The sequence below is a fragment of the Ailuropoda melanoleuca genome, chromosome 20 (assembly GCF_002007445.2).
Source record: "Ailuropoda melanoleuca isolate Jingjing chromosome 20, ASM200744v2, whole genome shotgun sequence".
NCBI classification, from domain to species: domain Eukaryota; kingdom Metazoa; phylum Chordata; class Mammalia; order Carnivora; family Ursidae; genus Ailuropoda; species Ailuropoda melanoleuca.
In genome coordinates this window covers 22,841,749-22,855,678 of record NC_048237.1, presented here as the reverse complement: position 1 = coordinate 22,855,678, position 13,930 = coordinate 22,841,749, and the positions used below count along the sequence as shown (strand labels likewise).

Below are 13,930 nucleotides of genomic sequence, written 5' to 3'. Positions count from 1 at the left end.
GGAGTACAGTTTTCTGGGCCCTTGCTGTACTGCTAACTTAGACTTTCTGGGCGTGATCTGCAATGTATACACTTTAAACAAGCATAAATGATTACTTTAGAAAACAGATACTCTCTATATTATCAGAATGTTTTCCATGAACCCATTCTACTTTGTAAATAAGAACTTCCATTAAAAATAAGTCTATTCTGGGGGCACTTGGGTGACTCAGGTTCACGTCATGATCCCAGGGTCCTAGGATCCAGCCCCACATCGGTCTCTTTGCTCAGCGGGGAGCCTCCTTCTCCCTCTGCCTCTGCCTCTCCCCTCTGCTCCTGCTCTCTCTCTTTCTCACTCTCTCAAATAAATAAATAAATACAGTCTTTAAAACAAAAGCCTATTTGTTACAACTGGTTAGAGAAGCCATGTTTAGTTGTCATTTTAAAAGGCAATATCATCTGTAGATTTACCAACAACATGTTTTCTTAACTTTCCTACTATGAATTGGCATTGGAGTAGAGCTTGTAACTGTTTCTACCATGAAGTATCCAGTAATTTGCTGGCCCCTGTTGATTACTTGATATGCTATGAAAAATCTCACGGCACAGAAATGTCATTATTTATCATACCTAATCTAGCTGTCTTAGAACTTACCGTGACAATTTACACAATTTTATAAAACATGAAGCTTTAGATTTATTTCTTTACTGTCATAAGGTCGTAGCAGAGTCCAAATGGTTATTTTCCTACTCCCATTTGGAAGAAAAAGAATGTTAGCTTTTGATTGATAAATTCTCAATGTAGCTGTACTTCTCTTAGTTCATTAAAACAAACCTGTTAAAATTTATAAATTTAGGATATTGATAAACATAAGTATATATTTTAAATCATAATAATTATGGTAACTGAATATTAAATATTAAAATTTCTCAGATTATGTGTTTCTAACTTGAGGGCATATAGAATTTATGATAAAACAAATTTAATATATTTTAATATATTTCAAGCACTTATATATGATGTCTCATGATTTCAAAGGCAAATAAGAATTAAGTAGGTTACTTATATTAGGACGGAAAACATATTTTGTAACTGCTTGAGAGGGTTATGATGCGTTCTATAAAGAAATGGGACAGGTGGAGCTAATTTTATTTAATTATATAGGTCCTTTGATTCATTCTGCTCACACTTAGCATTTATAAAAATTATTTAATTAAAAACTCTGCCTTAAGTGCACATCACATTTAGGAACCAAGTCATCACAAAAGTATTACTGGCTAAATAAATAGGGGAAACTTATACCCCTTTCTCCTCTCTCTCTCTCTCTCTCCCTTCTATCTCTCTTTCTTTTTCTTTCTCTTTTTTTCCCTTACATCTTTTACCATAGAAAAGGTAGAGGGGTTAGGAAATGTTTCTGTTTCTTATGTTAGATAACTGTTACCTATTCTTCTTATTTTATACAACCCACAGGGAAAGTGTAATATAAATGCCAGCAGTTGCAATAAACCTCAATATAAGATTTTTGCACATTGTGATCTATTTATAGTAGTTTTCTCCTGTGTTTATGAGAATTTAATTAATATATCTAAGTGTAATGAGAAAATATTTCAGTTATAGGAATTTTGTAGGGCTAGCTGTAGATGTGAAATAAAAATACATAAAAACTCCGTCTTGTAAAATGGCATGCCTATTGTCATAGATACTCGTTTAAGTGCGAAGGACAGGACAGTAGACATTCTGCTGTAAATCTGGGTGCTAACCTCATGCATTTTCCTTAGCTGTATGGATATTGCAATGCCTTGCCTTTAGGTGATCTCTCCTGCGCCTCCCCAATCAATAGCATCACTTATTAGAACTTAGATACAGTATTTCACTAACAGTAATAACTTAAAAGAAAAGAAGACAGTCTGTGAGAAATACATAGTGCAAATACAATGACTTCCTGGACTAGTTTGGTTGGGCTCCCATAACAGAATACCACAGACCGTGTGGTTTAAACAACAGAAATTTATGTTTTCCCAGTCTAAGGCTAGAAGTCTAAGAGTCAGGTGCTGTCAGAGTTGATTTTTGGTGAGGCCTCTCTTTCCTGGCCTCTAGAGAGCCATCTTCCCCCTATAGTCTTTCCTCTGTGGTTCACAACGAGCAAGAGCTCTAGTGTCTCTTCCTCCTCTCATAAGGACACAAGCCCTATCAGATTACAGTCTCACCTTTAACCTCATTTAACCTTAATTATGACCTAAAGTCCTCAACTCCAAATACAGTGACTCTGGGGTTTAGGGCTTGAACATATGAATCTTAGGGGCACACATCTCAGTCCATAATACTTTAAAATGACTGAAAGGTGGGCTTTGAATTTGGGATTCCTTTTCTTTTAAAATCTCAGGTATTGGGGCACCTGGGTGACTCAGTCAGTTAAGTGTCTGCCTTCAACTCAGGTCATGATCCTGCGGTCCTGGGATCGAGCCCCACATCAGGCTCCCTGCTCGGTGGGAAGCCTGCTTCTCCTTCTCCCTCCACCCTTCGCCCTCGNCGTCTGCCTTCAACTCAGGTCATGATCCTGCGGTCCTGGAATCGAGCCCCACATCAGGCTCCCTGCTCGGTGGGAAGCCTGCTTCTCCTTCTCCCACCACCCTTCGCCCTCGCTCATTTTCTCTCTCTCAAAATAAATAAATAAAATCTTTAAAAAAATAAAAAAAATAAAATTTCAGGTATAAGTTTATAATCTGTGTTAAATCCAAGTAAGACAATGAATCTACCATTTAGAGAGAAAAGACATTCTTCAGTAGTATCTCAAAGAGGGAACTCTAATGAGAGTGTTTAGTGGACCTATTATTTTTATCTTTGGAGAAATGGTAAGGAAGCAACAGTAAAAGTTAAATGAAACTTTAGGTAGAGACAGAAATCACTTTTGTAATAGTATTATCATGAATTTTTAAAAGCATGGTCAAAATATTGACACAAGATCACAAATGATGTATCAGTGAACCCATGCATTTTTTTTTTCTGATTCCTTTTTTGTGATGGAGAAGTTAGTATGTGCAACAGAAGATAAAAGAGAAAAAAAAAAACAACAGAACAAAGCCAAGAATCATCATTTAGTAGATTTTTTTTACCATAGATAATGCAGATTTTCTAAACAACAGTATTTACCACTNTTTTACCACTAGATCCACCATGCAGCACATGTATTATTGATGTGCCGTCATTAGAGAATGAGATGTTTCCTATAACTCTTTTGCATGACTTTTGATATTGAAAAGCCTTAGATTCAAATTCTGGTTTTCTGAACTTGGGGATGTTACTTAGCTTCTCTAAACTTATTTTTCCCCTCCCTAACGTGGGGATAACACAAAGTCCCACCGTATTTGGTTTTGTAGGCTATAAATGGTATAAATTGAAAAACTTTTAAAAAAAAGTATCTGGCACATAATAAATGTAATATATAGTAACTAGAATTGGGTTGTTAACCTAGATAATAGAAAGAAGGAATAAAATGGAACCATCGGTAATCGNGAAAGAAGGAATAAAATGGAACCATCGGTAATCGTGGTGAGATGGTGATGAGAATCTTAGACTTTTTGTTAGGATATGGCATATAATTTCAACCATCGATGACTAATCTTGAAATAAGTTCATAATCTTTTTTTAAAATTACTTTTATCAGTGAGTTAATAAATAATATTTCTCAGAAAAATCTATAGAAATGAGTACATATTCTGGTATATTTCTATCTAAACTATTATTGGCAAAAATGTTTAACAGAAATTAAAAAAATATTATTTTATGAAATTAATAATGGTATATAAGGAAAATTGAAAAAGCTTGCAATTGGGTTAATATGTAGCAGATTCTTAATCTAAGCACTCATCTTTTCCTAAGGTAATCAAACTTATATATGCCCTATTCTCATTAATGTATCTTCAGAAATGTGAAAATACATGTGATGAGTAAGCAGTGAATCTGGGGACAGAAGCAGTGATCATTATGGGGTTTCAACTTTGGTCTTCCTGAGACTGTTTCCAGAGCAACAAGGTGACCCAGATTTTCCAAAATCCTATTTCCATAGTAACAGGAAGTTTGCATGTTGCTGAGATCTCCCTACACCTGTGTATTTTGTTGTCCTAGCAATGCATTTTTCAGGTTAGTTATATCCAAAGTTATTTTGGGACTATGAGTTCTTATATAAAATATTCCTCATAAACTATCAACTCCATTATAACCCAGACACAGTAAATATCTAATATCTAAAAATAGAGCAAGAATAAACACACTTTTAATCAAATGAAAGGAAATGCTATCATATTCATTGAAAGGCATATAAATTATTGACATGCTATCTCACAACACAAATACTTTGGAGCATATCAAATAGTTTGTGTTTTAGCAAACATCTAGAATAATTCATTGGTAAGATTTTTCTAACTTGAAGGAGTTGCTATTCTTCATATGCGGTTAAACTGTAATTAAATTGAACAATTTAAAAATTACTCATAAGAATACAAAACTTCAAATCATGTGTTTTATAATATTTCTTTTGGCACATTGAGTGAAGATATGTAAAATGAAGTAAGAGGATTTTTAAATCCCTGAGAATAATTATTTTTTTTTATTTTAAATTGCTTCTAGATTATGGATTTATAGACCATGGCTTAGTACTTTTCAAGATTCTTTGTTCTAGTGAAACTGCCCAAAATTACATTATTATAAATACTAATTAAATTGCTGGAAATACATTTTAGACTTGTTTCATGGTTTTCGAGTTTGCCACTCACAACTTGTGATACAGAATACCTCCGTGATCATTTACTGAAAAATTTGAATTTATAGATTATCGGCTCTCATGATGAAGATACAATAATTTCCATTAGTTCATGTACTTTATCCCACAATTTATTCACCTTAATCCTAGAATTGATTATAGCAAGTAGTCATCTTTAAGGTTGCCAACCACCCCTGTTTGTCCTAGACTCAGTGGAAGTCCCAATCTTGGAAAATCCTATCATCCCAGGCAAACCAGTGATCTAATTCAACATGCGGCCTACCTCTGTTTAGGATGCTACTCTTCATGACGGTTGTTAATGCTCGTGTGTATACAGCTTGAAGCAACTCTGTATAGAGAAACTTCAGGGAGAAGACCTGGATGTGGATCCTGGCTCTCCCTCCCCACTCAGCAGTGATGTGAACAATTCGGTCAACTCTTTGAACTTGCTTTTTTGCTCAGTCATATTGATAGAGTGCCCTGAGGTGGGTTTCAGATTGATGAGAAGACAACATTCACTCTAAAATTTCATTATTATTTAGCAAGATAACATCAACAACAATAAAAACTTAGATGAAATGAGGTAGCTGGCGAGAAGTGGGTGCCGCCTCTGCTCACACAGATAGTCTTGAGCCGGCATCAGGCTTACCCGGTTTAGGAATATTAGTACCTCATTGTGCTGTTGCCCTTTTATATTGGGGATTGCATTACTATTATTCAGGAAAAAGTGAAGCTAACAAATAATCTCTGAGCCTAATGCACCTATTTAAGAGAATCTTTGCAAATATTGTGCTTTTAATATTGCTTGTACAAAATTTAAAAAAAAAATCAATGGCAGGGAGGCTTTTAATGCCCCTCGAAAGAGAATGCATCCCTGGCTACTGTTCTCCCTCAAACTTTAAGGCATTTAAAAGTATCAATTTCATTTTTACCTCACTATACATTTGGGAAGTTTAAATGAGATTAACCATATCACTCATAGGATTTAAAAGTCTGTGGTGTGGCTAAATTTTAGCCTTGTGGTCACTTTTACTATCAGTCATGGGGGCCACAACTAGCCATGATTTAAAAGTTCACATTGATTCATGAAGACTTTTAATTAAACTTGAGAGAGAGAGAGGAAGAGAGAGAGAGAGAGAGTGACCGTGTAGTAGTTTATGGAGGAGGAGTAGGGCGTCTAGTGTATTGTTACAGAGACTGGAAGCTGAAAGGAGACTGGGAAATGGGAGATAATAGACAAGCTGAGTGTCAGAAATGCATTTACATCAATCCTTTGATTGTAAGTCCAGACATGACATGTACTTTTGGTTTGCTATTGTGGCAGTTATTTCCAAAGCATCACAAAGATCTCAGCTGTTGCCTCAATTTTGTCAGTTTTAAGAGCCAGTTTTTTTGTTTGTTTGTTTTGTTTTCTGATAGTGACATACTTCTGTTGATTTATTTGCTACTGTTCTATTCCCATAGAAAATAGGTATGTCCAATTGTTTAATAACATGCTTTAGTTTATGCTTTGAACGGCATTTCTTTCTGGCAGCTCCCTTTAGTCACTGTGTTTTAGTTGCTGTATTGTACTGTTGAGCGTTTTACTGACTGCATCTTTCAATCACACACCAATCCAGTGAATGTGCAGTAAAGTTGGCAGTATTGATTTCTGATAGACACATTGTATAATAAGAATTTATGGATGATGACCTTGGCCTCTTGTTTTATTAATGGCACCTAACATCCTAAAATGACAAGAATGGATGTTATCAAGAAACCAGGTATAAAGTTTTTGGCATAAAAAGATGTGACAGTCACATGAAGTGACTCTAAGCGTTCACTTTGGTCTGGCATTGCAACATGGTGCTCAAGCAAGCAAGAGGCGGGATTTTCTATCAGCCAAGGAAAGCACTACTAGGCGGTGTTCTGTCTCTTTAGCAAAATACAGCAACCCTATTTTGCTTTGTTTTACTAAGAAATCTTTAGTTCTAACATGGTAACATGTAGGCAGTTTCACATAGTATGACTTAACAGGCAACAATAGATAAGAAATTCCTTCAAAATGATTGTCACATATTAAATGTAAATTTTAAAATATATTTCCAAAGCAGAGGGGGAAAAAAAGGAACAACAGGAAATAAATGAACAAAACTACTGGGAAAATGAGCAGTGTAATATGGGTTCTTGTTAAATTTCTCTGGGATTACATCTAAGACACTTGCTTAAAGGGAACAAAAAGGGGGAAAAGAGGATAAACTCTGATTCTCTACATCTTTCTAATTCTCTTGATGTTGATCAGAAGTACTTAATAACTTTAGTCCTGCCTCATTGCATATTGTCTTTCAACTTTACCTTTAGCTTAATCTGATAAAAATTGTAATATTCACGCCTTTTTCATTTTGGAACTGTAAGTAAAAAAGCAATNTTACCTTTAGCTTAATCTGATAAAAATTGTAATATTCACGCCTTTTTCATTTTGGAACTGTAAGTAAAAAGCTATCTGATGGGGGCGCCTGGGTGGCACAGCGGTTAAGCGTCTGCCTTCGGCTCAGGGCGTGATCCCGGCGTTCTGGGATCGAGCCCCACATCAGGCTCCTCTGCTATGAGCCTGCTTCTTCCTCTCCCACTCCCCCTGCTTGTGTTCCCTCTCTCGCTGGCTGTCTCTATCTCTGTCAAATAAATAAATAAAATCTTTAAAAAAAAAAAAGCAATCTGATGTGGTATCCATATAGTATTATGACTGTGCACCATGAAAATATGATTCTACTTTTCAGGGAACCTGAAAANTCCCTCTCTCGCTGGCTGTCTCTATCTCTGTCAAATAAATAAATAAAATCTTTAAAAAAAAAAAAAGCAATCTGATGTGGTATCCATATAGTATTATAACTCTGTGCACCATGAAAATATGATTCTACTTTTCAGGGAACCTGAAATTTCACTGAATATATAGTGGTCTGCATGCTAAACATGGTTTTGTGTGTTTAGGCAAAATTTTAAATATGAATATAGGTTTAGGAAGCATTATTATAGATATACAGATGCAAAGTCAATGTAATACGGATTTAATTTTCAAGTTGCTGAAGAATTAAATAGGCGAATAAGTATATATCAATGTTAAGAACTTGAAGAAAAACAAAAAATCATTCGACATTGAAAACAATTGGTCTTTGTATCCTCTGCAAAGATAATTTCAGCAGTTCATATTAATCATATAAAATGGGAAAATGTGGATTTACTGAAATCTATAATGAAAATATCAGAACTAAAATGTAAAAGCTATATTTCCAGTAGCTTTGAGAAATAAAATATTGGCAGGCCATTTCATATGTACCTTTCTAATGCATAGAGAGGAATTGAATTCAGAGGTGATTCAGTCAATGTTTTCTCTCTAATATTAAAATAGCATTAAAAAGGTTTTATTGGCTTTTGATCTTTCCTTAAGCCACATTCCATTTTGTGCAGCTTATTTAGTCCTTCTACACATGCCACATTACAACATTATCTTATTCAAAAAATAAATACCCCCCTTATCATGTAGCAGCATTGTCCTAGAACATGGCAGCAATCTATTTAAATATTCTCAGAGTGTCTGAAATCCCAAAATAAGAAGTGTAGCTAGTTTAACGGTTAGACTTGAATTGACTCGCGTTGGAATTAGATCTGTAATGACAGTGTTAAGCGGCAGTTACTATCTACAGTATGTCAACATGATACCATACTGACACCGCCTACAAGGTCTATAGTTTAAAATTGTCATTTTCTCCAGTGTAAACCACAGTTGTGTGGTTTTGTAATTCAGTCCAGTAAAATGGCTCCTAATCGCACATAAAACTTGAAATCAAATTTCTCTACTTCAGTACACTTATTTTTAACAGATTATGCTCTGACTATTGTTAAGCCTTCCTTTTTCCTTTTTTATTTAATTAACTATGGGGAGTGAATGTCAATATAAACATAAGAGTAAGAAAAATACCTAATACATCTGCACTTGAAAGGACGCATCTCCTAAAAACATATTTAGCCCTTTATGAAACAAAATCTACACAATTCTAGGGTTTCCCAGGGCAGGTCTTAATTTATTAAGGCACCCTCACCTACTAGAATCAGGTGCCTAATTCCAACATTTTCAAATGCACTCATGTCCTTTGGAGGCTAGAGCAGAAATCCCAGCTGTGAGGTTGGAAACAGATACGTGCTAAGGAGCTGAGGAACTCATGAGACTACTAATCTGGTTCTGACCCCAATCAGGCGATCAAGATACGACATTCAATTTTGTAAAACCACTTCGAAAGTCCAAAGTAAATAACTGTTTTAATGCTCAGGTGTGTTAAGTACGAATGTTATGTATGATTTGCATGTTTGATTCTTTTATTGACCTTTGGTCTACTACTGTATTCAGCAAAATATGACCACGTTGTCTTTCACAAAGTAGTGTTTCATAACAAACTTCAGAAGCATCAGCAAAAATATTTCTCTCTCTCTTTCTCTCTGCACCTTATTACTAACACCTAAATATATGGATGTATTACTTCTTTTCTTGCTTTTTAAAATTACACCTTCCTATTTGGGCATTTTTGGAACAATAGTTGAAATAGGTGGAGGCTTGGTTTATCTTTGTGACCACACTTAAACTATGCCATGTAATAATGCACTTGTTTCTCTTTCGCTTTTCTTACTGACAGATTGTCAACTGTCGTTCTCCATTTTCCTATCTCGAGAAGCCTTTCTGTGTTTAAGTTCGTCCTCCTAACCTCTTGAGATCTGAGAATTTAAATAGCTGATTCCATTGCAGTTATGTATAAATTAGGAGTAAACACACCTTGAGCAATGGCCTATAAGAGCCTTTGCCAAAGACACTTCAGAATTCAGGCTTTTTAATTACGACTTAGGTGGTTCGCAAGTCCTTTTTGCCTTATTCTGAATGGTAGACAATTTCTGAAAGTCTGAGTAGCAAACCACATTTATTTTTGCCCTGCCCACATTTTTATAATGTAATATGGATGATACTAATATCCCCTCTTCTTTCTGTTAAAGAGGCAGCAGTAAGTCTTCTTCTGGCATAAAGATCATCAAGAATTCAGTTAGAGCTTAGAAATTATTAACTTTGTTTATATCACTCTGGAGTTTATATGCACTGATTTATCATCATCTCAAGCCTAAATTAGAATCCCAGCTCCACCGTTCACTACCTGTGTGACCTTGGGCAAGTTATCTAAACTATTTCCCAGATTGGTAATAACTAAAAAGGATAATAATAGTACCTCTCTCGTACTATTAAATGAGTCAATAGATGTAAAGGTTTTTGAAGAGGGTCTGGTGCATATTAAAGGTTGTAAGTGTCTCCATCTAATCTTTGCTGTATCTTGGAGCCAATTTAGTCATTTGAATAACCTGAATAAGATGTGTCATAAGATTAGGAGACTATATGCCCAGGTGTTTTCCTAATCAAGATAGAAATTTGTTTTAGGCAGTCCTTTAGAAATTATTTAAGAGCATTCCCTGGATGTTTGGAGGGGCCAGTAGAGGCCTAGCAGAGTTAAATCTATTCAGCATTATTCTTTAAGATTAGCTATGAGCCAATCTTAGCCAAAATAGCTATAGAATAAAGTTATAGAATCATAAAAGGATTCAAAACAGAGCACTATAATACAGTGTCCTCAGGCAGGTAATAAAAAGAGAAAATCTTTATCGATCAGCAAGAGAATAACCAATAAGAAAGTGGCTTTTTGCATGGATCCCTCTGTGTTATATTACTGGTTATAGAATACCAGTTGCCCCCATTTCAGCAGCTGTGGCAGCCAGAACAGAATTATTGTTTGGTTTGCTTTGCTGCTCTGGCGAGACTTCGGTGGTAGAGCTGTGAGATCCGCACCAGATGGTCTTGGAGGTGACGTCTTTATCTGTTCTGCTGCTACACTGTATCGCTCTTACACAAAAGCCTTACACCTCACTGATTTTTTAAGTCCGTGTTGAATTATCTACATACTGTCCTCTTATGACAAAGGCCATGCTCCCTTTATTTTAATTTTAGGTATATAATTTAGCTTAATCATAATAGTAATGTATGTGTCAAAACTGAGCAAAGAGTTAAGTATAAAAAAGTATAGATAATATGCTATATTCATTTTATATGAGTGATATACTAAATTTTGATAGTGAAATTCCTTGTCATCACCTTGTCAGTAGTATTAAGCATGGTTAGGTTTACATGGATTGAACAGTGAAAGAACTGTCAGGTCTTTTTAACTAGTATTTTTCAGCGAATGCCTCATGATATCCTGAGTCATATGTCACATTGTTTCATGTTATTTATTTATTCATTTATTTGGTTGAGTTAAAATGAGTAGTTGGGGCTTAAGTGAAGTTTCTGTTTTCTAAACTTTATTTTTTATTGTTATTTTTATTTGAGTATAGTTGACACACAGTGTTACCATAATTTCAGGTGTGCAACATAATGATTTGACAAATGTAGCTACCATCTGTTATCATACATCACTATTATAATATCACTGACTGTATTCCTTGTTTTGTACCTTTTACTCATGTGACTTATTCATTCTATAACTGGAAGCCCTTCATGCATTTTGCCCACACTTCCACCTGCCTCCCCTCTGGCAACCATCAGTTTGTTCTCTATATTTTGGGCTTGATTCTTGCTTTTTGTTTGTTTATTCATTTGTTTTTTGTTTTGTTTTTAGATTCCAGATAGGAGTGAAATCATGTGGTGTTTGTCTTTCTCAGTCTGACTTATTTCACTTCGCATAATACCCTCTAGGGGCATCTATGTTGTCTCAAATGTTACAGTCTTATCCTTTTTATGACTGTGTAATATTCCATTAATATCATATCTTCCTTATCCATTTGTCTGGTGATGAACACTTAGGTTGCTTCCATGTCTTGGCTTTTGGAAATAATGGTGCAATCAATATAAGGGTGCATATATATTTTTAAATTAATGTTTTCACTCTCTTTGGATAAATAACCAATAGTGGGATTATTGGATCAGATGGTATTTTTATTTGTAGTGTTTTGAGGAACATCCATACTGTTTTCCATAGGAGCTGTACCAATTTGTAATCCCATCAACAGTAATATGAGAGTTCCATTTCCTCCAGATCCTTGAAAATACTTGTTATTCCTTTTTTTTTTTTTTGGCCCTCCTGACACGTGTGATATGATATTTTATTGTGGTTTTGATTTGCATTTCCCTGAAGATTAGTGATGTTGAGCATTTTGTTCTCTAATCTTTAAATTCAACATTCCTTTATTAAATGAGATATTATTGAGCACATAATTCTTTGTGAGATCCTTTTCTGGTTGCTGTTGGTACAAACATGAAAAACATCACCCTGTTCGCCCTGATACCCTATTCCTAAATATCTCACAGTGAAAGGGTAGGGGTAGAAGCCCTAATTGTTGTAGTGGGGCATGAGGGGTGGTTACCATGAACAGCTCTGGTCTTACAAAGGAGAAGTAACTCAGTTGTCTTAGACAGAAAACTATGAATCCAGTGAGGAATTGATATAGACGTTTGAGCATAAAGTACTTGACCGCTGGTTTACCAGGTGGATAAGCACTGGAAGAGAATTCCAGGCAGCAGGTATAGTGAATTCATGCTCTACTGATCTTGTAAAGAGGACGTCTTTTCAAACTGGCACTATTCTTAAACACCTGGTATCTTCTATAAAGAACTGGAAAATTCCATGGACAAAAAATTCCTTAGTTGGAAGTGTTTTTTAGCTTGGATTTCTCTCCTTGAGTGATGACCTTCTGGGATTTAGCTGCAGCAGCAGATGAATGCTCTCATTCTTATAAACTTGTGAATGAGAATAAATTTTGCGAAGATTTCACACTTTGGCAAGAGAATAGTTAGGGATTGATGACTGAAGGAGCGAGATACATGTGGTTTTAAAGTTCTTTTTCATCATGTTTCCCAATGTTTATGAAGACATTTCAGGCCATTAAGTATTAGTATCCCAACCATTGACATAGCTTATTGACTGAAATAAAGCTTTTGACTTTATTGTCTTTTGCACACCTTAGAACAAAGTTCCATTTCTAATTATTCCATTTATATTGTTCAATGATTAGATTCAAATGTAAATGACACTTGTTCTATTTGTAAAGTTTCATTTTATAATGAATATCTTTTGACAAATGTCCTTACTCATTTTGCTCATGTGACATAAGCATCTTGATCAGGGATCATAAATGCACATAACTTCAGAGAACAGGCAGGTAATGTAACTATTACTATAAAGTCAATTAAGACAATGGGAGCCCTGGGGAAAGGGCTGGTTTTCTTCCTGCTAGGATATGAGCTTCTGAGTGCAGGGATTCTTTGTTTTTGTCACCAGTAGATCTCAATCAGCTAGTGTCCTAGCAGACACTAGGAAAGCCCTGCCTTCTCCTCAGCTATCACAGGGACTAAATACATAGTAGGTGGTCAATAAGTACTTATTGAATGAACAAATGTGTTGAAATTTGTTGTGCTAGGGAAAATAAGCAACATACCTAAAAACATTTCTTCCCAACAACAGCATCAACAGCAACAACAATGATAATAACAAAAGATGTTGTGCCAGCTTGGTTTGGAACCCTGGTATTATGAACTAGGTCTCTTCTAGGAGACTTTTCTATAAATTTCCATGGAGGAGCACTCTTACTCTGCCTTCTCAATCATTTCCAGAAATACCCAGTCTATGAATATTAACATAATGAAAAATGCATGTTGGTTTCAGTATCTGCAGCAAAGCCTCTCTCTTAAATTAGAGACTATTTATGAAAACTGTTTTGAATATTGCCACATCCTGGAGCACTGTTTTAAACAGAATTCCTCAAAATGATATTGTTCCTGGACTTCATGAGAATCAATCAATATGTCAACCACAATAATATGTGATAACCCAACGAAATGGATAGATTATTTTCAGTCTTCCACTTCTAAAATATGCTGTCATTTTTATTATGTGAAATGTTCACTGCAACCTGTATTTCAATGAAATGTGTGTTGAAAAAGCATTTCAGTGAAATGCACGAAAAGACAGTGGATTTCCTGCATCTCAGCAAAGTGAGAAGTTCTTCTGAGAGAAACTTTTTTCTATTCCTTGACTCTGTAAGCATAGATTAAGCTATGTCTCACCACATAGAAGCTGGACTTGGTTTGTCTATCATCTGTATATTTTTTTAGTTTAAAAAATGTAGGGCCAT

General features: G+C 35.3%; 1 protein-coding gene across 1 annotated transcript in view; it reads left to right on the top strand.

Moving 5' to 3' along the window:
- The window catches only part of MDGA2 (MAM domain containing glycosylphosphatidylinositol anchor 2), a 760,567-nt gene that overhangs the window by 500,669 nt on the left and 245,968 nt on the right, over nt 1-13,930 (top strand). The window lies entirely within an intron of this gene.